Here is a 27,359-nt window from a genome sequence, read left to right on the forward strand (position 1 = left end):
TTTGGGACCGCGAGGCTGTGGCTGCCGTCTGGGCAGGAAGTCCTGGGTCCGTTTGGGACCGCGAGGCTGTGACTGCCGTCTGGGCAGGAAGTCCTGGGTCCGTTTGGACCGCGAGGCTGTGGCTGCCGTCTGGGCAGGAAGTCCTGGGTCCGTTTGGGACCGCGAGGCTGTGACTTGTAGGTCTTGGTATATATGGTAGGAATTCCCTGTCCTTAGGTGGTACATATATGTGGTTATTTAGGTATAAATAGGCCCTAGGGAGGGGGTAACGTTCTGGTTTGGGTTAGAGAGGCTCTGTTGAGCGGGTTCTATCTGATCCGAAAACCCAAGCAGAACAGTCGGAGGCTGGTGGGTGTGGCCTCCTCAGCGGCCTGGAGGGATGGGACCGGACCGATCTCCTACGGCTCCTGACCCCCGCGCCTGCCTTGAGCCCTGACCGGGCCCTTGCTGCCCGACGAGCAGTGGTGTCTCTCTCCTCTGTGCAAGCCTGACAGTCTACAGCGGTGAAGGAGGTAAGGGGGATCGGCTGCGGGAACTGAGTAGCAGGGCATCTCTCCCCCCACCCCTTCCCTCCAGCACAGTCTACTGGCCCTTAGCCTCACCCTCAATAATGGGGACCAGCTTGCTCATTTAAGTGTGCGGTGTCCCCGCGCTCTGGGCCTTGGCCCTGTGCTCTGCCTCTCCACCTGGACCAAGCTACATTTGATTGGGATCCCTTTACCCATACCAGTCTGTAGGGTCTCAATGCTGGCATAGGTCTCTGGTCCCCTGCTTGTGAGTCTCACTCTCCTCCTATGACTCAGTGCTGACTCCTTGCTTTCCAGTGAGTTCTGACAGCTGGTTAGGCAGCAGGGGCTTTGTGTGCTGGATGGTTTGACTCATGCGGGACTCCCCCCCATTGTAGACACTGCCTGAACCCACCAGGTGCCCACTGGTTTCTTCGCTGTACCCTTTGAAATCAGTGATCTGAACTTCTCGCCTTTGGAGACAGATAGGCCAAATCTCCATGATACCAGTTGAGGACTTCCTGACCTAGCCTTGAATGGCCTGTTACTATCTCCTATGATTCACTTGGATCGCCTCACCCTCGCAGGCCTTCACTTTTGCTGGACCCCTTTTCTTCCTCTACTTACATACGGTGCAGCTGGTCGGCAGCCCTACCTCATGGCCATTATATAACTAGTGGCGTCGATACAGCCATGCCACGGGCTAAAGCTGGCAAAGATTCCCTCCCCACCCCGGCCAAAGATAATCCAGTGACCTCTCTCTGGATGAAACCCAGCGCTGCGTTAACACCTGTCCTTGAACCTCCCGAAACTATGGCTGAGGAGACATCCACTGCAGTCCCAGTCACATAGGCTTCTATGACTACTTTCCTGCAGGAAATTAAAACTGAAATTGGCCTCATCAAAACAGAGTTCAAGACCTGCCTCAGAGAGATCCAACGGGACATCATGGAGATCGGGGAGCGAGTAGTTGACCCCGAACGCACGATAGAAGACCACGAGAATTTATGGCACAAAATGGCAGCACTTGATGACCAGCATATTGAATTTCAATTCAAGCAGGAGGACTTGGTGAACTGGAGCCGGCGCAATAATCTTTGCATTAGAGGCATTCCATGCGGATCGGAGGGGCAGGACATCATGGTCTTCGCAGCGGAACTTCTACACACCATCAGAGCTGATGACAACACGTCTCCTCCCACTCTGGACAGAGCCCACCGGGTGGCTGGCCTTCGAGGGCGCTCAGACTTCATTCCAGACATTCTCAGACGAGTCAACGTTTTTGTCCAAAAAGAAGCCATCTTACAGAAAGCTCGAGGAACTCCCAACATATCATAAATCAGATATTCGATCCAAATTTTCCAGGATACGCACCCGTAACCGTGCGCGGATACAGAGACTTTAAACCTGTGACCGACAAACTACGCGATCTCAGCATCAAATATCAATGGGGCCATCCTTTTGCCCTGATCTTTTCCTAGGGGCAAACAACCGGTTCTTCGGTTGCTGCGAGAGGCAAAGCAACTTCTCCAGCTCCCTTTGGAGTCCACAGATGCTAGCCCTTCCTGTCCTATGGCCTCTCGATGGGTACCAACCCAGCTGGAATGAGCCACGATACCCCCCCCTCTCGGCGCAGGTCCGACCCTAAGACACAGGAATCCTCACAAGCCAAACAGGACATCATCCAGCACATCTGTGCCATGAGTGAGTCCCACTCGCCAGCCCGCTCATCAGCAACTTCGGGATAATAGACTTGGGAACACTACAGACTTTATTACATGGTCTATACATCAGACCCAAATGGGCTGGGATGCTTTTCTTATTCTCTCTTCCCCCGCCCCTCTAGGAGACGCCAGAGAGTTTAGTTCAACACTCTACAGATAGGGACCTATCATCACCCTCCAACCTGTTAGGCATAGGAGGATCAATAGCTGGCTCATTGCCTCCACTCCTGAGCCAGCCGTAGTCAGCGAAGACCAATTAATCAGAGGTTGCATTATTGTGCCCCATACCCATTATGCCCTTCAGAAGAGGGACATCTTTGGAATGGCTCCTGTTTGAACTTCTGGGCCTTTCCAGAATGGCAATACACCCCACAGTCCCTGTTGGCCGCTCTTTGTTACAACTGTTGTTCCTCTTACCTCTTTCCTCTATCCCTTCATCAGAGAATGAATGTGCCCATCTGGGGGACCACTTTGCGACCTACCTCATATGCTCAGTCCATTGGGGACACTCGACACACTCCCTCCACTCTCCTGCCCTGAGGCGATACAGCCCTTCCATACGCAGTCCGAGCACTACTTCTCGCCACCTCTTCTACCACCATGACCACGGTACCACTTATTAAGTTACTCTCCCTCAATGTCACAGGGCTTAACTCACCCAACAAAAGGTGCCAGCTTTGGCGATATTTGTTTATTCAGGACACTGACATCATTTTCTTACAAGAAAGACACTTGCTACTCACAGACACATACCTCATGGCTCACTCCAAATATATTTGCCAATACTGGGCGTCCTCTGCTTCTAAAACAGCAGGAGTGGCAATACTAACTAAAGCCAAGCTGGGGAAAACAACCCCTCAGGTGATTAGAGACTTGGAAGGCCGCTACTTAAAAATTCAAACACAGCTAGGCGCGCAACCCTTAACTCTCTTCAATGTTTAGGCACCCAGCCAGGCACAAGATGCCTTCTTGAGGTCACTGCTGAGGGACCAACTATGTTCCCTAGAGGGATGTATGACGTTACAACGCATGCTTTTACAACGCATGCTGTTACAACAAATTTTTTACAACGCAAATGCTGTGACAATGCAAGTCTTTACAACGCAAGTCTTTACATTGACTTGCAGTAGATGGCGTGCTAACATTAAAAAAGGGTAATTTACTATTCTAACTCCAGTCCACGTTGCAGTAGGGAAGGTGTTTGGATAGTAAACTACACTATTTTTAATGTTAGCGCGCCATCTAGTGCAAGTCGATGTAAAGACTTGCGTTGTAATGGCATGCGTTGTCACAGCATTTGCGTTGTAATAGTTTCGTTGTAATGTTAGTGCGTTGTAAAAGTTGCGTTGTAAAGGTTGTTCCCCTCCCTAGAGGGATCATTAATTCTTGGGGTGATTTTAACATGGTCTGGGATCCAGATTTGGATCGCAGTACTGTTACCTATCAAGGCACAGGGGCCATGTCAGCTACCCTTAAGAGGGACCTAATGGATCTGGGCCTGGTGGACGCCTGGAGATATCAATCACCAGACTCCCGGGATTATTCCTTCTACTCACACGTCCATCAGTCCTATTCGCGTACTGCTTTCTTTCCTATTCTCTGATAAGATCCCAGAAAATAGCCTCTATATCTGACATATCCAGATTGGATCATGATCATGTAGCTGTAACCTTCCATATACCTGATTGCCGGCACAATACTCTCCGTCGGTTTTGCCTTCCGCCCCACACCTTTTAAGACCTTGTAGACATGGCTCAGATTTGCCAAGACATTCTAGTCTTCTTCCATACAAATACCCCCCGACCCACCTGGGTCCACGTGTTGGGATGCTTTTAGAGCAACAATCCAGGGGGTTATCTTCTCTATTGCCATAGCCCACTCTCGCGCCTGCCTAGTCACAACTAACCTAGCCAAAGATATTAGAGCTTTAGAATGCACAGGCCACACGTCATCCTCGACACAGCATAAAAAACGCCTTGCAATGCTACAGGGACAGCTAAGACTGCATCGAACTAACAGAGTGGAACAGGCACTCATGACGCTCAAACAGAAATTCTTTGCAGGGGGAGACAAGGTGGGACCATTGTTGGCACACTGCCTCCGGGTCCAGTCTGCCAAAGCACACATCTCCAAAATTAAGCATCCAGATAATTCAAGGGCAACGATGGAGCGAGACAAAGGGCAAGCTTTTTCTGCCTTCTATAAAGAGCTTTATACCGCCACTCCCCATGCGCCACAAGAGATCATTTCCTTTCTCTGCGCATGCCCTTGGGAACCTATAAATCCTCAAAACGCAAAACTCCTTGATGATCCTATTACCCTGGACGAATTACACCAAGCGCTAAAACAACTCTCAACAGGTAAAACACCGGGACCAGACGGCCTCACAGTTGGCTTCTACCGCACTTTCCTGCCCCAGATTTAAGACCACCTCCTCCACCTTATTAATACTTTATCTGAAACGTCAGGCCTTACCCCTACGATGTCAGAAGCTGAAGTGGTGCTCATCCCTAAACCAGGTAAAGATTCCTCTCTCTGTAACTCCTATCACCCCATTGCCCTCCTCAATACAGATGCCAAGATATATACTAACATCCTGGAGACCGGTTGGAACCTTACCTCCCTGGCCTGATTGATGCAGATCAGGTGGGCTTAATTCGGCACTGCCAGGGTGCAGACAACATCTGTCTTGTTGCACACCTCATCGAAAAAGTTCAAAGGCTAGACATCCCTGCTTGCCTGGTGTCTCTTGAGGAGAGAAAGCTTTTGACCACATCAACTGGTAGTTCCTATGAGTGATCCTTCACAAGATAGGTCTAGGATCGGAAATGATCTCCAAATTAATGGCTCCTTATGCCAATCCTTCAGTGCGGATTGGTATTAAGGTCAGCTTACACCTTCCATCTCTGTGCACAGGGGCACTAGACAGGGGTGCCCACTCTCTCCCCTCCTCTTTGCCCTGGCGGTGGAACCTTCAGCTATTGCCATACGCCAGTCCCCAGGTATATAACAGGTATCCCTTTTGGAGGTCAGGACCACAAAGTGTCACTCTTTGCAGATGACCTTCTACTCACTGCATCTATCACTTCTCTTCCGGCACTAGCTTCCCTGCTACACACTTACAAAATAGCTTCAGGTTTCAAGATTAACCTGCCCAAGTCCCATGCCTTAAACCTCACCCTTTCAAATGTGGAAATTCAGCAACTCCAGTGTCTTACCCCTTTACATTGGTCTGACAGCTCAATCAGATACTTGGGCCTTAACTTAACAGCACCATTCTCCTCTTGAACCCAGGCCAATTTGCCATCATGTCGACGGGAAATCCAGGAAGATATATGACACTGGAGAAAACTCCCAATTCCTTTTATGGGTCACCTCAATGCGGTTAAAATGGCGCTTTTACCCAAAATCTTATATCTATTCCAAACCCTGCCCACACCAATTCCCCAGATGGACATCCAGAATCTTTAACGAGACCTAACCTCCTTCATATGGGGCATAGGTCACCCCCACTTCTCCAACAAATTGCTTATGATGCCCTGTGATCGGGGTGGTCTCCTGCCCTAACCTCCTGGATTCTTACTGGGCGTCTCATCTTCGATATATCTCAGAGTGGGTGGTCCGGGAAAGTGAGAAACACTGATTTCACATGGACCGGGCAGTCGCATGCAGGCCCCTTTGGGACCTGGCCGGGCTCCCCAGAACTACATGACCACAGAGTGCATACATAGCAACCCCCACGAAAACATTGCTTGATATTTGGGATAAAATCGAGATTACCAGAGTCCTTACATCCTTCCCCACACCAACACGCCCATAGCTTAAACCCCATGCTCCCTCCGGCCCTACAACCACATGCTTTTCCCTCATGGACTCAGGGAGAAAGCTGCATAATACAAGACCTATTAGAAGGAGACAATATCAAAAACTTTGAAAAATGCAAAAGATCCTCCACAGAAGCTGATGGATTACAGTACTATCAGCTACGTCACTGGTTACTCGCCCCTCACTACTTCCAGGGAGCCACCAGACTCCTTACCACTTTTGAAGCCCATGCGCAAACCTTTGATGGTACCGGCAGCTTAATCTCTCGTACGTACAAGACTTTACAACACTCACAACCCTATCAACCTCACACCTATCAGAAACAGTGGCAGGCAGACACAGGGGAGGAGAAATCCATCAAAAAGTTGAGAACAACTATGGCATGACATTCCCAGATTGTATAGGAGCATAGCCCAGTGCAAGTAAGCATACAAACTAATGAAGCATTGATACTATACCCCTGCAGGACTACATAAAATACTACCTACACTCTCCCCCTTTGCTGGAGATGCCGAACAGAGGTGGTAGACTTTATTCACATCTGGTGGGCTTGCCCGCTTCTAGCCATGTTCTGGAAGGAAGTCCTAAGCCACATCAAAGATACAATGGGTTTCCTCATACCAAACTCCCCCATAGTGATCTTATTGGGTATCAGACCGACGCAACTTGCAGCCATGATACACTCTGATTGGCGCATCATTGCACAGATGTTAGGAGCAGCTAGACAAACTATTGCTCTCCATTGAAATAATCCCCCGATCTCCGCATGGTTCATACGCCTCTGGCAGGTCATGGCAATAGAACTACTGACAGCCCGTCTTAAGCGCATGGATACCAAATTTAATCATACTTGGCTACCCCTCATCCATCACCTTTCTCAGATAGAAAATGCTCATTATGCCCCCCAGACTACGAGCCCTCGATTTTTTTGAGGAGCCTCTCCTGCCATATCCCCAAGATCTCCCACAAACAGCTTCCCCATACACTCAGAATGAACAATAAGGCCCCCTCTCTTTCCACAATTGCTTTTAACTAAACAATACCTTCTCGTCTGCTCCTCCGGTTACCACCCTTCCTTGCAATCTCCCCCTCTCCTCTCCCGCTTTCGGTTACCTCAAGAGTTTTAATGTTTAATCATCGCTGTGAAATGCCAAGAGGGGTGTCCGGGATCGTCCTTCTATTCTCTGGGCCAACCCAGTCCCCCTATTCAATTGTAGCCTACAAAGTATCAGATATTTAATGACTGTTTGACATCTTCAAAGAGCAATGTATTTTTATGCCTAGCTTCTGTGTACTTTATGATGTCTATTGATTATATGATGTCCAGCCTGCAGCTTCAGCGGAAGGATATGTAAGCTTACACTGCCTTGTCAGCGATTGATACTACATGTGATGACGCTTACTTTCCTTTGTTTTTCTCTTGCTTCTCTTAAACAATTTCAACAAATAGATTTGTTTTAAAAAAAAAGGTTTAAGGTCATATGTTTGTTTCTTTGCAGGGCCAACTCAATGGTATATCCTTCTAAGATTGCTAAAATGTCGTCAAACCCTTTGGAAACAATGATACTCTTTTCCCAAGTATTTTGACTTTGGTCTTCTTTGCATATATAACCTTTAATATCACCCAAATACCTGGTGTCAAGCTACAAAGAACCAAAATACTGCATGGATTTTCTTGCAAATGTCACACTGTGAAAATCCTGTTACACTTCGGTTCAAATAATTTTTTCTAAAGCCTACCGTCATTATTCTATGATGACTGTGAATAAGTCTCTATTGTGTTATTTCCACGAAAGCTATGATGCAGTGTTGGCATGGGCCGTTCTATAGGTTCAATTATTCATGTGTTACTATGGGAAAATATTGGTGCAGCATATTGATGCAACACGCACTAGGATCCTGATGGTTCTGGGTGGACTCTGAACAGTAACCACATGCTAAGCCGAGGAGGTGTTAGGGTGTGGTTTGAGAAGTATAATGTTATCGAAAGAGTATGAATGAATGTTGCAGAAAAAAGATATGCTCAACTACTGCTCCAGTGTTTGGTGTAATCTATTTGCATACCCTTAGGCAGGGGAGGACGGTACATCTGGCGACGAGTATGGGATACATGCCCGTGGAAAACAAGACTGCTAGCGCTTAGAGTTTGCAATGGTTAGGCAAACTGCGCCAGCGCTAATTAAGTACAAGAAACAGGCAGAGAAGAGCGCATACTTATATTCAGAAGCAATTGGAGTTTACTTAGCCAAATGCTCCTGCACATGGCTGGCACTTGCAGAACTTGTTTAGTCACCCTGTGCAGTGCAATCAGCTGAAAGTCACAAGCTAACAGGATGGTGGTAGAAGGGAGCGCCAAGTACAATGCAGCAGTGTTCTTAAATACACCACCGCTATTTGACACAGCCAAGAAACAAAACATTAGTACTAGGTGGTCTGCATGGATTGGAACATTCATTGACTTTAAAGATGCCATTGAGGAGGAGGATGATAAGAAAATCATCAAGTATTTGAAAAACCTGGCAGGGGATGGAGAGAAAAAAGTGATAAAGGAAGATTCTCAGACTGACGCAACATTGTACTGAAAAGTGAAAGAAGTGCAAGAAAACAAGTTTAATCCAATACCCTTGAGGAGGAAGATGATTAGAAAATCATCAACTATTTGAAAACCCTGACAAGGATTGGAGTGAAAGAAGTGCTAAAGAAAATTTTACAGACTGACGCAACATCTTACCGAAAAGTGAAAGAAGTGCTAGTAGCTCAGTTCAATCCAATGCCGAGTGTTGACTATGGAAGGTATATCTTCAACAAAGCATGACAACAGACTGGCGAAACAATGGATGAGTTTGTTGAGAGACTCATCTCACTTATCAAATACTGCACATTTTGTGACTTTACTGATGAAGAAGCCATGCACTTCAGAGTCATCAATAGGTGCCATTCAGATTGTTTTAGAAGGCGCTTGTTGAGAGAGACACTCAGTCTAGAAAATATGCCGATGTGATAGCTCACAACGAATCAGCATTGACCATGAAATGTATGCACAAGCACAAAATTGATGCATGTAAGTCAACGTTCTTGAAGAAGACAAAACTATGCTTCTGATGTGGATTTCCATTTCTACATGAGGACAAATGTCCAGCCCGAGGACAAATCTGTAAAGGTTATGGGAAAGACAACCATTTCATAACTGTGTTTTGAGCTAAAGAAGAGTCCAGTGTTTCAGGATGAACAGAAACAATAGACACTAGAGCGAGCCGAAAGCACTCTTGTCACGCCCACAAAACCAAAAAGCAACACCACCTATGCCAAGTAGAGACCAAGCAAAATCGATGGTCATCAAATTCGTCACATAACGATTCTTCAATGTCACTATCAAGTACCAGTGAAGAGGATGGGTATTTGCTGATGATGTCCACCAAATGACATCATGCACATGTGGGGTTAGCTGCCTGTGAAGTAAACCAAAGTCTGAGAAAGCTCCCCAAATTAGACGCCAAACCTCATTCAAACACTGTCTCAGAATTACGCTGAAGGTAAATGGTCACCCCATAACATTCATTGACAGTTGGACATCGATTAATATCATGCCAGTGGATAGTTCACAGCCTCTCATCTGTGCCCCGCCTCACTCCTTCAGACACTAAATTATATACTTGAGCAGCCTCCAGAGCATTACATAGCCAATGGTCATTCACAGAGACAATGTAAAACAAAAGACATAAGTAGGTTCCACCATACTCGTTCTACAAGGAACCTCATCTAGTGCATGCTTACTCAGTTGTGCCACAGTGGCTGTAGTGGGGTTGATATCCCTCAAATACAACCTCTATGCTCAGCCTGATATCACAAGGCAATTCCCGTCACTGTTACATGGCTTCGGAAGACTCAAGAAGATGAAAGTACAGTTTCACATTAGCAAAGATAGTCATCCTGTTGCCTAGCAGCACAGGAGAGTTGGTTTTCATTTGCAAGAAGCTGTAGAGAAAGAGTTGGCAACACTTCTGAAACCTGACATCGTTGTACGTTCCACCGGCCCCATGCCATATGTTTCGCCTATAGTAGTGGTACCAAAGAAAGATAGTCATGGAGCGGTGCGCATTTGTGTATATATGCGCCAGCAAAACAAAGCTATTGAGAGGGAGAGACATCCTGGTCCTCATATAGCAGACATGATCATACAACTTAATGGAGCTAAAGTTTTTTCCCGCTTTGACCTAATCAAAGGATATCACCAACGTGAGCTACAAGAGAACTGCATATACATTACCATTTTTTCCAATTATGTTGGTCTGTTCAGTCAGTCAGTCAAGGCATTTATACAGCGCACTACTCACCCGGAGGGTCTCAAGGCGCATGGGGGGGGGGTGTGGGGTTCCGCTACTGTTCGAACAGCCAGGTCTTGAGCTTCTTCCTGAAGGAGAGGTGGTCTTGGGTCAGACGAAGGTCGGTCGGGAGGGTGTTCCAGGTCTTGGCGGCCAGGTAGGAGAAGGACCTTCCTCCAGTTGTTGCTCTTCGGATGCGGGGGTCGGCGGCGAGGGCGTGGTTGGTCGATCGGAGGTGGCGTTTGGGAGCGTAGAAGTTGAGGCGGTTGTTGAGGTAGCTCGGGCCTTGGTCGTGTAGAGCTTTGTGTGCGTGGGTGAGGAGACGGAAGGTGATTCTCTTGTTGACGGGGAGCCAGTGCAGGTCTCTCAGATGTCCGGAGATGTGGCTGCGTCGGGGGATGTCGAGGATGAGTCTGGCTGAGGCGTTCTTGATCCGCTGGAGTCTCTTCTGGAGCTGGGCGGTGTTTCCAGCGTAGAGGGCGTTGCCGTAGTCCAGTCGGCTGGTGACGAGTGCCTGGGTGACCGTCTTCCTGGTCTCGGTGGGGATCCACCGGAAGATCTTCCGTAGCATGCGCAGGATGTTGAAACAGGACGCGGAGACGGCGTTGACTTGTCTGGTCATGGAGAGGGAGGAGTCCAGGATGAAGCCCAGGTTGCGTGCGTGGTCTGTCGGTTTCGGTGCGGTGCCCAGGGCGGGGGGCCACCAGGAGTCGTCCCAGGCAGAGGGCGAGGAGCCCAGGATGAGGACTTCCGTCTTGTCTGAGTTCAGTTTCAGGCGGCTGGTCGTCATCCACTCGGCTACGTCTTTCATCCCTTCGTGGAGGTTGGTTCTGGCGGCGGCGGGGTCGTTGGTCAGGGAGAGGATCAGCTGGGTGTCGTCGGCATAGGAGATGATGTTGATATAAGAGACTGAGCTTTAGAGTTTCTTTGGCTGCTGTTTGGATGTTATACGCAGAGTAATCTAACCTGTTACACTTGCTTTCAATTACAGTGATGAAATACTGGTTTTGGAAGTACTCAAAGAGAATACAATAAAGCCTTACAGAAGTGTGCCAGTTACTTGCTGATTCAGCCTTACTTTGAATGCAGTGCAATGTGAATTCTATAAAGCCAAATTAAAGTTTCTTGGCACATATTCTCTGATGGGGTAATGACTCTAGAGCCAGACAAGGTGCAAGCACTGTCATCCACTTGCCATCCCCAAGAAGTTGTCATGCTGTGGTCCTTTCTAGGCATGATACATTCGCAATTTCATCACGGTAAGTGCCCCATTGAAAGACAAGACAAAGCAAAATGTTCCTTTTTAGTGACTTCCTGAATATGATCAAAGCCCCAAAGAAATAAAATATACAACTGAGAATGCAACTGAAATGGCCTTCTTCGACTACAGGATATGCAACAAAATCATGGTAGATGCAAGCACGGTGGGGCTGGGCACCATTCTTGCTCAGCACAGCAGCCACCCGAATGCTCAGAGACATATTGTGGCCTATGCCAGTTGAAGACTATCTGAAACAGGACGTGACTACTCCCAGCCTGAGAAGGACAGTTTGGCTGTGGTGTGGGCCTGTGAACATTTTCATGTATTCTTTTATGAAAATGATTTACTGTATTCAGGGATGACCAAGCCTTGCGCACTATGTTAGGAAACCCGAAGGCTAAGATGCCTCATCGCATTGAAAGGTTGGGGATGAGGCAGCAAGAGTACGACAACTATGCTACGCTCACGTAGTTTGCGTAGTTTGTGCTACTTCATGCTACGCGAATTGCATGTAGCACAGTGCAAAAACTCGTACCGTAGTTGTAATTTTTTGCTCACACGCGCTCCTCAACGTCAAGTTGGCGACCGCGAGCGAGCAAAATGACATCCCGGTGAGACTTTTTCATCGTTTGAGATCAGCAACATCAAGTTGCCGATCGCGAGCGTGGAAAATAAACCTCCCGGCGAGATTCTAAACGCGGGGAGGTCAGGTTTCTCATTGCGAGTGGTCGCGTATGCTCGCGACCGCTCGTGATGAGAAACTCCCAGTCTGCGTTGGGAAAGCTGCCGCTCGAGTAAAAATCTACTAGAGCGGCAGAAAATGACAGCTCGCACTGTGCTAGATGCCGTTTTCAATGATTGCACAGTGCAGGCAAGTGTGCACTGTGCAATCATCGCGAACAGCACATGAACAAAGGGATATGCTGGACATGCTTTTTTGGACCTCGCAGCTGGCAGCAGCAACCGCTGCAATGTTAAATGCCGTGATCGTACTGCCGCAGTAGGATTTGGACTGCGGAGCTTGCTAATTGGAGGGCGGTTATTCCACGGTCCTAGCGGGCAGTGTGGCGGTCGGAGTGATTTTCCGACCGCCATCCTAATAGACCCCTTAGTGTCTAAAATACTGTAAAATGTCTGCATATACGTGCTTTGTCACCCCTAAAAAAGGCACAATGGTTGTGGTTACCGGAGCCATCTTGGCTCTCTACATAATCGTGAAAACAGGAACTAGGGTTCAAACACAAGAACAGATGTATAACCCTTTCATTCAGCGCCTCGCACTTTGCGACTCATTGCGAGTCGCAAATTGCGAGGCGCTAAATGAAATGTACAACAGTGTTAGTACAATGTTTCGCGATTCCCAATGAGGTCACAAATTGCGAGGCTCATTAATATTAATGAGCCTCTTGTAATTTGCGAGACCATTAGGAATGCCAGCCCTCCCAGGGATGGTGGCCTGCTGGGCTCAGCAGACCACCATGTCTGGAACTGCTTTTTAATAAATCAGCTTTTTTTTTTTTAAATGAAGCCCCTTTTCCTTAAAGAAAAACTGGATGCATTTAAAAAAGAAAAATGAAACTTTTCAATTTCAGTTTTTTAAGGGCAGGCAGTGTTCTCTGGGACCACTGTCTGCTCTTAAAAAATAGTTTCCAACATACTCACAAAGGGACCCCTTCCCCTTTGCAAGTGGCTTACCACCTACTTGAAGTAGATGGTAAACTGCGAGTGTTTACTAGTACATAGCATGTTGACTCGCTATTAGGAAGGGATGACCCTTCCTAATAGCGAGATTCACAAATGCTATTTTGCGAGTCAGTGACTCGCAAAATAGCATTTGTACATGCTAAAACCCTTTTTTGCAGCTGCAAACTGGAGGTTCTCCCGTTTGCGGACCCCAAAAGGGTTGTACATATGGCCCACAGTCTTTAAAACAGTTACTACAAAAATATGTGTTCAAATCTGTTCTTTAAATTAGTAATGTGTGTATTGTAATAGATAGAATGCATTTTTTAAGTTAAAATTTTGCAATGTAATGGTGGTCGTTGAATGTCTGATTTTGTTTTGCGATTTTGCAACATGATTGTGGTCATTGTGACATTGTCACTAATATAAAAAAAACTAAAGAAATAAAACTGTGCTTATTAATCTACTGAAGAAAATACAAGCTAATAAAAATACACCTTATAGAGCTATTTTGGATAGAAAATACAATTTTAAAACCTTAAAAATGTAATAAAAAGGTTACATTGAAGTTATGGTTGGGAAATAGAATTAAAAGAAATCTTAGAAATTCACTGAATAAAGAAAATATTACAGGGACATTTTAATTAGTAATTAGCATTTTAAAAACCCTTAGAAATTCACTGAAAACACCAAACGTTACAGGGCCATTATAGTTAGGAAATAGAATTTTAAAAAACCTTAGGAATGTACTGAAAAAAACAAAGGTTACAGGGATGTTACAGTTAGACTCAGATTTCACACGCACAAAACCAGAGAAATTCAGCAGTTATATTTAACTGAGATAAGTATAGCTTGCACCCCCGCAATGCACTGCTTATGACCTCACATATTACATCACTCATGACATGGTTAGTGACATCACTGATGACATCTCTGATAACATCTCAAATTACATCACTGATGACATCACTGATGACATAATTCACAGAATCTCTGACACACCCACTCACACCCCAATATAAGCTTTCATACACCCACTCCAACGTCCACACTACCCTCAAAACCATTGGCACACCCATACCAGTACTTACACATCCACTCACTGATTCATAGGTCTACACACACGTCCACTCAGTAACTATTCTGTATGTCACATAGAACTGTAACATATAATGTGCATTTCACTGATGCAGGAGCTTCGATTTGACTACAGCAGAAGCAATTGGTGTTAGTCTAAGCTCGATGCCTTAGCTCTCTACACAAGAATGTTTTTTTGAAACTACTGAAGACAATAATGTACGGTTTGACTACAAAGGTACCGAATGTGCTTCTCAGAAGCGAAATGTTTGTATTCATCCTCAAAGTTCCAATGTGGGTAGAACTAGTACCAATTCTGACACGCACCACATTGAATCTACTGTACAACAGATTGCTAACTATTCTACTGTTGTTAATTTTCTGTTACAAAAAAGGACTGTCATGGTACATAAAAAGTTTGATGACTACATTTTGCAATTTCTTTTTTCTTTTTTACTTTTCTTAAACGACACATGTGGTAATCGTATCCTACCTTTATTTTCTTTATAGAATGTAGAGTTTGAAAACAGCGGGAGTGGTTCAACTTTGCATCAGCTGGATACCCTAGCTCTTGCACCAGTGGGTCCAATTATGGCACTGAAATAAAGACACTTTCTATATAATTTTCAAACTCCATCCCTTTATTACACACAACCACTTTCTTAGACACAACTCATTTTATCATTTTCCTTCTCTGGCATTGCGACATTCTGCATTATACTCCACGATTATTCCTTTATTCCTGCTTCCTAAAAAACTACATTCGACTCTTCAGACCAATAGGGATGAGTAGTTCATTTCACACTCCCTGTATAGAATAAACGCACACTAACACTACTTACACAGGTATGCTACAGCGGCCAGTATCCTACAGCGCCCACAGCACATCACTTCACAGCAATAAACTCACGACTTACACTCACAGTTTCATCCCCGAGTCTTCATACTGATACCACTAAGAACTTTGCTTCCAACTCCCGCTATACTCTAAACGCATACTAACACCACCTGCACAGATATGCTACAGCGCCCACTATGCTACAGCGCCAAGAGCACATCACTTTACAGCATTCAGCTCAAATTTTAAATGCACGGTTTCATCCCAGAGTGTACCGGCACCTCACCTCAGCACCATCTCACAGTGGGCAAAACAGCACTTTCACACCAGTAGGGATAAATAATTTGGCTCAGTATCCTTTCAGAATCTCATTTTAGGAGTCGGAAAAACGTTTCTGAATCCTAAAATGGGATTTGTACGTATAAAAACCATTTGAATTATAAATACAGAATCTGTGAGTTTTCGGCTGCTAAACTGCTTAATACTTCCATCCATCATAGTGTGTGGCACCATGTGTTCAACCACGCTGTTCATAGGGGTGAAAAGCAACAGCAAACTATCCAGAGACTGTTATTTGATAAACGTTTGCACCATGACCAGAACATTACCGCAGGAGCAACAACGGCAACAAAACGCCAACACAAAGTCTACATGTAATGTAGCCAGTGAGTAAAATCTGCCTACATCACTTCCCCCCAACAAGAAGCAGTAATGGCGAAAAATGTAATTCTTCACATCTGCATTGATTTAAAACTGTTTTATGTGGCTCTGCGCAAAGACATTATTTGACTCCACACCGTGATGATGCAATAACATCATGATCACGTAATGACCGACTCACCACTAAGGAAGAGGCTAACAAAAGAACAATATTGTGTTTCATAAATCAAGTAATGTAGCCTCCCTTTTCAACGATCTTCTTGATTAAGGGAAAATGTGCAGAGATCCTCAGTTTGCATTTGAGCTATAAAAAGACACTAAACCTATAATTATAGGCTGTCTTTTACGTTTAAGCTCTTTAAGCCATAGTTAATGAACCTTCCATTTGCATTAAGCACCGATACCTTTATACATACTTAAGTGATATTTAAATGGTAAGGTATGGACGAAACTGTAAGGTGTTCTTCATTGGTGGTCTCCGGCTTTTGTTGCAAGACTAACATTATTTCGCTGTCAATTACTTAAATACTTTGCAGGAGCTTAAAGCTGGCATTAAAGGCATTGGCTAATTGCTGTGTGTTTACATGTTCACTTGTTAACTAGATCTGCCCCCTCAAGGCTTACCAGGCAACAATCTGAAAGTTGCAATTAACAATTAATAATTGCCATCTGAAGATAACAGTTATTACAGTTTCTAAACCTTGAATTCGAGGCATTCCGTGGCACAAACAGTTAGCAGCAAAAAAAAGACCATCATTCATACGCATCAGTAGGAAACCAGTCTATCTGGAATGAGAAGTGAATAGGCTTATGTGACCATGATTTCATTTAAGTCTCCAGCCTCCTCCAGTTTTCTGACTGAATCACGTTCGGCTCGGTAAATGAATTATACTTCTGTGAAAGTTCAGATACTTCGGTCACTAACTGCTTTTTTAACTTTGTTAAAAACGTGAATCTCAAAAAAGAAATCTATGGAGAAGAGATACATGGAGAATGAAACAGAAGAAATAAAGTACCAATGATAGAGAATTGAAGAAAGACTTCGACCTCGGGACGGATTCCCAAAGAGTACCGGAAGTAGTACTTCAGGAGTACTTTTTTCATGCTATACATGTCTTTGTTAATTAGCCCCTTAATATTCAACCCTCTATCAGTAAAAGTGCACAGAGGGCACACGCATTTAAGTTTACACTTACTGTAAATATATCTATTTTATTTCCATCTTAGATGTTTTGGGCTAATTCACAAACACATACGTTTTCGTAAAAGGGTACTATAGGAGTGCACATTTATGTTTTTGTGACTAATTCCCAAGGCGTGTGTGTATCAACTGCAGAATCCCCATTACACAGGCATTACAAAGCGATTTTCTTTGGGGTGTAAAATGCATTTACAAAGAAAAATAAGTCATAAATACAACCCCCTTCAAAGGGGTATGATCCCATTTTAATTTATTTTGTTTTTGTATAATTCAGTTAACATGTCGCATTTTGATTCCTTCTGCCCTCTCCTGAGATACAAGAACAGCAGATATCCTGGAGAAATAAAAGGTAATGGATGCCAGTCCTTAAATTAGTCTTAGTTACTTCTACTTATCTTGGATGCATTCAGTTCTAGAGTTTAATCGACTGCAGGAGAAAAGGAAGGCGTTATCTGTACTCTTTCCCATCCTAGTAGACCTCTGTCCCTTGTGGAGGTCAGGGATTGGTTAGGAGGATGAGGGGAAATCCTCTTGAAGAGTGGGATCCTCTCCAATTCCTAAATGTCCATAGTTTGTCTGGACACTGGGCATGGAAGTCATTTAGGGGACACCAGGGGGTCACAGCTGCGACTCCTGGCTTGCGCCTTGTGACCCCTAGCTTTGCCTTTGCGACCCCCTTAGGGGAGGCAAAATCAGTGTCAAGGACACTCAGGGGACTCTGAATTACTTGTTGTCTGCCTGTTTGCATTATACTAATAATAATAATAATAACATTCTATAATTCACTATTGGTGTAACAAAATATGGAGCACATTTAGGAACTATGGTGGTAGCTGTGGTATGTAAAAATGGTTTTAAATGTATGTTGTATGCATGCTTGCAGGTGTTTAAAAGAGGGAAAGCATGTATATGTGTGAGAACATTTTTCTGTATGTGTAAGAATGTGCTTGTGCATGAAAGTGAATGAGAGTCAAATGACAGGTAGTCAGTGAGATTTTGTGAGACTGAGGCCCAGATGTACTTTTCTTTGACGCAAGCCAAAGCTGCACCAAAGTTACTGTGCTGCCTTTTGTGAAATGGGGGAAAGAAAAAATGTGCCATATATACGGCACAATTTCTTTCTCCCACCGCTCTGGTGCACTTTGGGCAGACATGCCCCAACGCGCATACCTCTGTGTCAGTGGGCATGATGTTTGCATTCTCTGAAGCATAGGTTTTGTACTGGAAGGGAAAACTATGCTTTTATTTATTTATTTGAAAACTTTTATAGAGCATGAACAAGACCCTGCAGGATATCAGAGAGCTGTACAACAAAGCCAATGGTTAAGCTCGCACAAAAAAACATAATAGATAGCTAAGCTTATGAAACAAACACACACTGGAGACAAAAATATACATAGAAACAGTTGACAAGATGAAGATTTTATAGTAGAGAAGGAAAGGCAGGGATGTGAGGTCAATTCCATTAGTTTGTAAGGCTACAGTACTATTGTTACATGTAACTATTCAGCAGCAAACCTTTAACTTATTTTTTAAATGCAAAGGTTGAGGGGCTCATTCAGATTTCTGGTGGGAGAGTGTTCCGAATTCTCGGAGCAAGACGGAGATGGCGTGGCTGTAGGTTCTCTTCTTTTGAATTTTGGTGGTTTCAGCAGTAGAGTATTTGAACTTATAAGTGCACGATTCCCACCTGATAGTTTAAGTTTATTTGCCAGGTAAGTGGGCGTGTTCTGATGGAGCACTTTGTGCATAAAGCAGGCTATCTTATACCTGTTCTTTGTATCGATGGAGAGCCAGTTGAGTTAGATTAGGTCTGGTGTGATGTGTTCACACTTTCTTGAGCCTGTGATGAGTCTGCAGCCGAGTTCAGAGTGGCCCTTAAAGGAGCCAATTTAGCTTTGGGTAGCCCTGCCAAGGTCACAATTCTGTAGTCTAAACGGGAGATAACTAGGGATTGGACAGCTTGTTTCCGGTCAGTAGGCGTTAGGAACGGTTTGATTTTCCATAATCAGCAGAGTTGGTGATTGGCACCTCTTGTTGTTGCACTGATGTGATCTTGCATATTTAAGCAATTGTCCAGGATTAGGCCTAATGATGTAGTGGAGCTCACAACATGTGGGGTGCAATTGAGGGGTGTTAGTTGTTTGAGTCAGTCCTGAATGGGTGCAGTATGATTTTGGGGGGCAAGCAAGAGGAATTGAGTTTTGAGTGTATTTAGCATAAGGTGGTTGTGAGATAACTACTGTTGGGTTTTCGGATGAGCATAGTTAAGAGTAGTAATGTTGTACGGTGAAGAAATGTTGAAATACAGTTGAGTATCATCCACATACATGTGATATTGTATGTTAGACCATTTCAGAATTTCAGTGAGAGGTTCCAACTGGAGGTTGAAGAGTGTGGGTGAGAGCGTGTATCCTAGTGGAACTCCAATTGAGACCGGCTTACTGTTGTAAATGTCATTGTTGACTTTGAATCATTGAGTTCTATTGTGAAGGAATGAGGCAAACCAATTCAGGACTGGACCTGGTAACCCCGTCCTTGTTTGTAGAAGGTTGATTAGTTTGTCATATTTGACTGTGTTAAACACTGCCGAAAGATCAAACAGTATCAGAAGGCAAGGTTTATTCTGGTCAAGTAGTCTTAAGGCATCAACCACTATGTGTGTTAACGCGGTTCCAGTACTGTGTTCAGTTCTGATGCCAGATTGGTATTGGTCAAGGAGTTGAAATTGTTCAATGTGATTGCAGAGTTGTGTTTGAATGTATTTTTCAAGTAGTTTGGATAAAGTCATGGTATTAGAAATTGGTCGGAAGTTGTTAGGATCAGATAAGTCCGACGTAGGTTTCTGTGGGATGGGGGTGACTTGTCCAATCTTGATGCAATCTGGAATCACGCCTTGGGTGAGAGATTCATGTACAATTTTTGACCAGAGAGGAAAAATGGACAAGATAAGCTCTTTAAATAATTTGGTGGGCAGGATCGTAGAAGTGATTTGACGGTTTTAATGTGGTTGTGATGTTTAGCAGCTCAGTATCACCCAGTAGCCTGAAGGAATATAGGCAACCAATTCAACCAGAGGAGAGCTTGTCCAAGGTGACCCCTGTAGCAGGAGTGGAGTGTGCCTGATTATGTAAGTCTGGTAAGGAAAGTTGCAGATCTAATTCGATCTTTCTTGTTTTTTTCAATGAAGTGAGCTGAGAATTCCTCACTGCTTGTGATTGAGTCCTTGAGTGCCACGAGTTGGTTTTATGAGTGGTTCGCTTGTTGATTTCGAATAATTGTTTTGGTCTGTTTTTGGCCCGGTCAAGCTGTGATCTAAAGTGATCAAATTTGGGGCCCTCTATATGTTAGTTATAAGCATTACTTGTCTTTGTTAGTTGTTTGAGATTATCTAGGGAGGGTTAATTTCTCCACAATCTTTCATCAAGCCCATGTTTACATCTTTCCTCCTTAAGGGAGCAGTTGAACCAAGGTTTTGAATACTTGCTAAGAATTCTTTTGAGTTGCAAAGGAGCAAGTGGGTAAAAAATATTAGTCATGGAGTGAGTGTTGTGATCAGTGAGTTCCTCCAGATTTGTTGTGCTGGGGGATGGCGACGGAGATTACTGCTCATGATTGTAAGCTCATTTACATTGATGTTTCACATATCTTGTGCCCATTGTTTATTAATATGAGGTTGTCCGTGTCCAATCAACAGCTTTTCCATTATGCTAAATAAGATTAGGAGGTGATCTGACCATGCGCAAGGTAATATGTCATCCAATTGTATGATGTTATCCTTGGCCATGATAAGATCTAGTATGGAACCGTTGTTATGTGTAGGCTTGTTGCAAGACTGGGTGAAGTTCATGTCAGGTAGGAAAGTCTTGAAGGTGCATACTAATGGATCATTTTCATTGTGCCAATGTAAGTTGAACTCCCCAAGGAAGATATGGTAGTGGGATTGGTCTGCGTTATTTGATATGGTCTTCATCATTTGTTTGATGAACAGATGATTGTTTACAGGTTGTGGTAGATCATGTAGAGTGTACATATTGTCTTATCATTATTTCAGATTTCGAGTTCCAGGTGTTCTTACGAGGACATCGATGTCGAGTGTATCTGTTTCATGGGGCGATTAGATCAGTGGATGCAGGTAATGCCATCCTCGATTTTAACTTGTTTATCCATTCTAATGATGTCATAGTCAGGGGGAGCTACAATGTCCAGTATTGGTGTAGAGATGCCCTTGAGCCAAATTTCAGTCAAGATCAAGATGCCTAAATCATATGAAAGTATGAGGTCTGCAATGTCAGATGCATGTTTTACTGCTGATCTGCAATTGATAAGCATTAACTTTATGTGAGATTTGGTCATTCCCATTTCAATTTTTGTTGTTTGGACAGTTAGTAAGCTTTCTTTGATTATAGATCTGAGGTTGACACTGATTTCCCTAAATGGATTGGATTTGGATATTGGATGTGGAATATTTTGGATATTGAATGTGGAGGGAGCAGATTCAATATGATCTGATTAGTAGGATAGTATTAGGGAATGAATGTCCACATCAGTCAAGTGACTGGTAACCCTATTTGGTCTGGAGTGATTATTAGGGTATGACTGAGAATTCCAGTGAGGATTCTCTTTGATATCCCAGGCTAAGAATTTCCTTCGGAAGTATTTGACCATTGTGGAGAGGTTAGGTTGATTAATCTCCAAAGTCGTACTGAGATCCCCCAACTTCTCCATTTTTAAAGAGAGGTATAATAAGATCTTTTTTTTTTGTGTTCAAAATATTTTATTGAAATTTTATAATGAACATCAACAACATAGACATACAAAAATTATCAAATTCATTCCAATAGAAAAGAAATTGGTCATATTCTTATAAACTTAAAAGGAGGGGGGGAGGGAAACATCTAATAACAAATTATTGAGTAAGCAATAAATAGAGCTACTATGACATATTAATTAGTATAAAAATCGTAAAAAGCATTACAATACATAAACATACCCCTAAGATGCAAAATAGAGATCAACAGGACTCCAAAAAGAGTGATAGGAAATAGGATTATGATTAACCCCAGACAAAGATAATTGAGCACCTCGTCTTGTAAAGATAACCCAAGACCACCAAGCATGAACTGATAACTTAGAAACATCTTTCCAACAAAAGGTAATAGATTTTAACGCAGCAGAAATCAAAAAATCAAAAAGCATACATTCAAAAGAACTTAGAGATTGGGATAATGTAACTGATTTGCAAATTAACATTTTGTATGATAAGTCTTCATGTATATGCAACAATTTCTTAATAAAATCCCAAACTTCTGTCCAGAATTTTGCAATTAAAGGGCAATCAAAAAGCATATGTCGTAACGAACCAGGATGCAAATTACAATGCCAACAAGTGTCAGATTGAAGGAGTTTAGCTTGGAATAACCGTTGTGGAGTCCATAAAGAATTAAATAATATATAGGAATTGGTTTGATAAAGTGAGACAGGTAACCAACCAGAAATACTTCTAATCCATATAATTTCCCATGAATCATTAGACAATGTAAGTGAAAGTTCATTATTCCAGAAGGATGCAATCATCGTTATGTTACTTCCTAACGTATTAGATAATTTTTTATATAAAATGGAAACACCATTAGCTTTCAGCGATATAGTTTGGATATACACGGATAGATCAGCAGTAACACTAGTCGGAATAGCTTGTGGAAAGGAATCTAAAATTGAATTAATTAAATATTCATATTTAATACGATCAGATTGGGTTAAACCAAACCTTGTTTGTAGATCCTCAAATGGTATAAAGGTATTGTTGGAATAAATGTCTTTAAGATAAAAAATACCCGCTTTGATCCATGAAGACCAAAATCTAATGTTCCTATTTAGTTTAATGATATTGCTATACCATAATGACAATTCAACAGTGTTATACATGGGTATAGAAAAATAGAATCTAAATCATTAAAAACCAATTTAGTGGATTTGAGAACGATAGATTTATGAAAAACTGAGGAGGTGTTGGACATAGTTAACAGCGTTGGTAATGGGAACGGCCTCACCATAGATTTTTCAATTAGGAGCCAAGAGGGTGGATTATGTAAAGGGAAATGACTAAACCAAATGGCACTTTGTTTTAAAATAAAAGCTTTATGATACAGAAAAAAATCTGGGATACCAAATCCAGCATTACATTTAGACATTTTTAATTTTTTATAACTAATGCGAGGTGACTTGTTATTCCAAAGAAATTTGGAGAGAAGTTTATCAATATCTTTATAAAATTTTAATGGGAACTGAGAGGGAATCATGGAAAGAGTATAAAATATTTTTGGAGCAATATTCATTTTAATAGATTCTAGTCTACCCCACCATGAAAGATGTAGCAAAGCCCATTTAGACGTTTTATCTTTAATATAATCTAAGACAAACTTACAGTTTAAAGTCATTGTAGATTTTATAGATGAGGAAAATAAAATACCAAGATATTTTAATTTAGTCTTTTGCCAAACAATTTCATTCATAGGTATCATGTCAGGAGTACAATAAATGTTTAAAGGGAAAAATTCAGTTTTATTAGTGTTTAATTTATAGCCAGACACCATAGAATATTTTGTTATAATCTCTAATAACGAAGGAAATGAGGATAAGGGGTCACTAATACATAAAAGTACATCATCAGCATACGCTAACGTTTTAATAATAATCTCATTAATAATAATTCCTTTAATGTTATCACATTTTCTTATAGATGTAAGAAAAGGTTCAATGCCAATTAAAAACAGTAGCGGGGAAAGGGGACATCCTTGTCTAGTACCTCTAAAAAGGGAAAATTGATTTGAAATTTGGCCATTAATAAATAGACGAGCAGTAGGAGCACAATATAGAGCTGAAATCATACGAATAAAATTATCTCCAAAGTTAAAAGATGATAAAGCATGGAATAAAAATTGCCAATGCAATTTATCAAAGGCTTTTTCAGCATCCAAAGCCATAATTCCTGAAGGAGTAGTTAACGTAAGACCTTGTTCAATGACATGTAATAACGTTCTTGTATTATTTGCAGAGTGTCTATTCTTCATAAAACCAGATTGATCCGAATGTATAATAGAATCTAGTACAGGGGATAATCGTGTGGCTAATATTTTGGCATATAATTTACAATCTTGATTAATTAAAGAAATAGGGCGATAATTAGATACAAGGGTGGGGTCTTTATCAGGTTTGGGAAGAACGATAATTAAAGCTTCAGTAAAGGATCCTGAAGTAATTCCCGTAGAGCCAAACATTGTGAATAGTTGAAATAATAAGGGTAAAAGAAGGGATTGAAACTCTTTATAAAACTCCGCTGGGATACCATCAGGACCCGGAGATTTATTCTTTTTAAGAGATTTTATAGCGGTCAAAATTTCCTCCTTAGTAATTGGAGAGTCAAGCCCCATTTTATCTGATGGAGAAATTTTAGGTAAACCACATGAGGATAAAAAAGAATCAACTAAGGATTCATTATGAAATTCAGGTTTATCATATAACTTAGAGTAAAAATCCAAAAATTCATTCACAATATCTTTATGAGATAAAGCAATTTTACCATTGGATCCATGAATAGAAGTAATTTGAGTTTTATCCTTTTTGATACGTAAGTAATTCGCTAACAATCTTCCAGATCTGTTTGCATTAAAACTAAATTTAGCTTTGGCCTTAGAAATCTGAACACCAGCTCTATTACTAAGAATTGTATTGAATTCATATCGAAGCTTTTGCAACTTACTTCTATATTGAGGGTCATTAGACGAAATAAAAAGTCGTTCATATTCCGCTATTTGCTTTTCTAGTTTTTTAATATTTGCATTAAAGGTCTTATTTTCGTGAGCCATAATAGAAATAGTTACCCCTCTAATATAAGCTTTAAAAGCATCCCATCTATTAACCAAAGAAGTAGTACCTTCAGGGTTAAATTGAAAAAAATCATGAATGGCAGAGAGGAGCTTTGGTTTATTAAGTTCATTGAGAGCTATACCAGAATTCATTCTCCATCTAGGCTGGTTAGTAAAGGTTGGATTTAAATTTAGAATACAAGAAACCATTGCGTGGTCAGATACATCAATGTTGCCAATCTTGGGGTTACTAACACAGTTGATCAGCTGTTTCGAAACTAATATATAATCGATCCTAGAATGAGAGTTATGTGGGTTAGAAAAAAAAGTAAAACATTTTTCTGTAGGAAAGTGTACCCGCCAAATATCAACTAACTTAGTGGTTTGAAGAAATAATTTAAAAGCAAAATAAACCCTAGGGGGGTGGAATTTAGTACGAGATATTCTATCTAATAACGGATCAGATATGACATTAAAGTCACCTGCAACAATTAAAGGTACATTACCAATTTTAACCACCTCCGTTGAAAGAGTAGCCCAAAAAACAGGGTCATCTGCAGTAGGGCCATAAACATTTAATAAAAATAAGATAGAATCATGAACTTTAACCTTAACAATTAAATATCTCCCATCCGTATCTGTAATTTTGCTCAAAACTTGGCAATGAGCTTTTTTCGCACAAAATATAGCTACACCATTTTTCTTGCCAATAGCAGGAGAAGAAACAATATTATCAACCCATTTTTTCTTCATATAGTTTAAAATTTTATCATCTATATGAGTTTCTTGCAAAAAACAAAAATCAGCTTTGCAACTACCTAAATAATCCAAAATTTTTGTACGTTTCACAGGATGGCGTAAACCTTTAACATTCAGTGACACTACTTTAATATTAGCCATGACAAAATAAAAAGAGAAAAGGGTTAGAAAGAAAAAGGTCAGAAAAAGACACAAATGTTAAGAAGAAAGTAGCTCCAAAACACACAAAAGGGAATGGAAGAAATAAAACATAGCAAAAAAGACAAACAAAACACATAAATATGAAGATTGGGACGCACACACGCTCTACAAGCATGGCCAGAAACCGCTGGAGCCCAAACTATTAGGAGTTATATAAATCTGTCAACGAAGATCATACATGAAAGAATCAAGTGATAGGACCCTGAGTGTCCATAGTTTGCTGTACTTGCTGATCCAGAAATTGTCGTAGATCTTCAGGACGCTGAAAGGATTTTGAAAAATTATCTTTCCAAATGCGCATAGTTGAAGGGTCAAAAAGGCCATATTGGTATCCAAGGCTTCTCAATCTTGGGCGAAGATCAGTAAAACCCTTACGTATTGCAACAGTTTCCTTGGCAAAATCTTGATGAATAAAGATTTTGTGACCATTGACCAACAATGAAGGAATTTCTCTAGCTGCTTTTCTGATCAGAACCAAATGATGGTGACGGAGAACTTTAAATATCATTTGTCTAGGCTTGCTATGTTGAGGATTGCGACGTGAAGGAATTCTATGAGCCTTATCGATTTCAAATTTTTCTGGAAATTTGACATTTAAAAGACCAGGAAGTAAGTTCTCTAAGTATAGTCGACAGTTAGATCCCTCAACTTCTTCTGGTAAATTAAATATGCGAAGATTGTATTGTCTATTGCGATTTTCCAAGTCCAGAAGTTGTGAGCACAGAGGTGATATTTTCGCCACAAGTGGAGTAAAAGCATCGACTTTAACTTTATTGTCTTGTATTTTAATTGAGTTGTCTGAGATTTTCATCGACAAACTCGCCATTTCCTTTCGTACATTTTTTATTTCAGTCGCAATAGTTTCTGTACTAGCACGAAGAGCCTGAATTTCCTCCAAAATTAAAGAAAGCGAGGGTTCAGATGACTCCACCACCTTTGATTTTATTGGGGGCGGTGAACTCTGCTGTTTTCTTTTATTTTTGTTATCCATTTTAGAGAAAAGATAATATAATTTGATTAAAAAAGAGTAGATTATGAGTAAAAAACGAAAAGGAACAAAGCAATCCTTCAAAATACTGGTGCAGCAGCTAAACTGGACTAGGGGTGTGGCTAGGCCCAAGCCAGGCCCTTTCCTGAAGTATGCTCCGCCCCCCTGACAGACTAACCAGGCAGTCCTTCAAAGCAGAGCTCGGAGCAGGAACCAGGGAGCCAGAAACACGACTTCCCACGAAGAAAACGAGCTGAAACCCCTTCACAATGCTGGTAAGCCTGTAATTAGCGCAGCGACCTCCTTTAGAGCAAAATTTTGACAGACTTTCGGCGTTTTATATAAAAAACGGGCGAAAACGCGGAGGAGCTCACCGAGTGGCGGCCATCTTGATTCGCGCGCTCGCGCGTCTCCCGGTATAATAAGATCTTGAAGCTCTCTTTAAC

This window comes from Triturus cristatus, chromosome 4_1 (genome assembly GCF_964204655.1).
Source record: "Triturus cristatus chromosome 4_1, aTriCri1.1, whole genome shotgun sequence".
Lineage (NCBI taxonomy): Eukaryota > Metazoa > Chordata > Amphibia > Caudata > Salamandridae > Triturus > Triturus cristatus.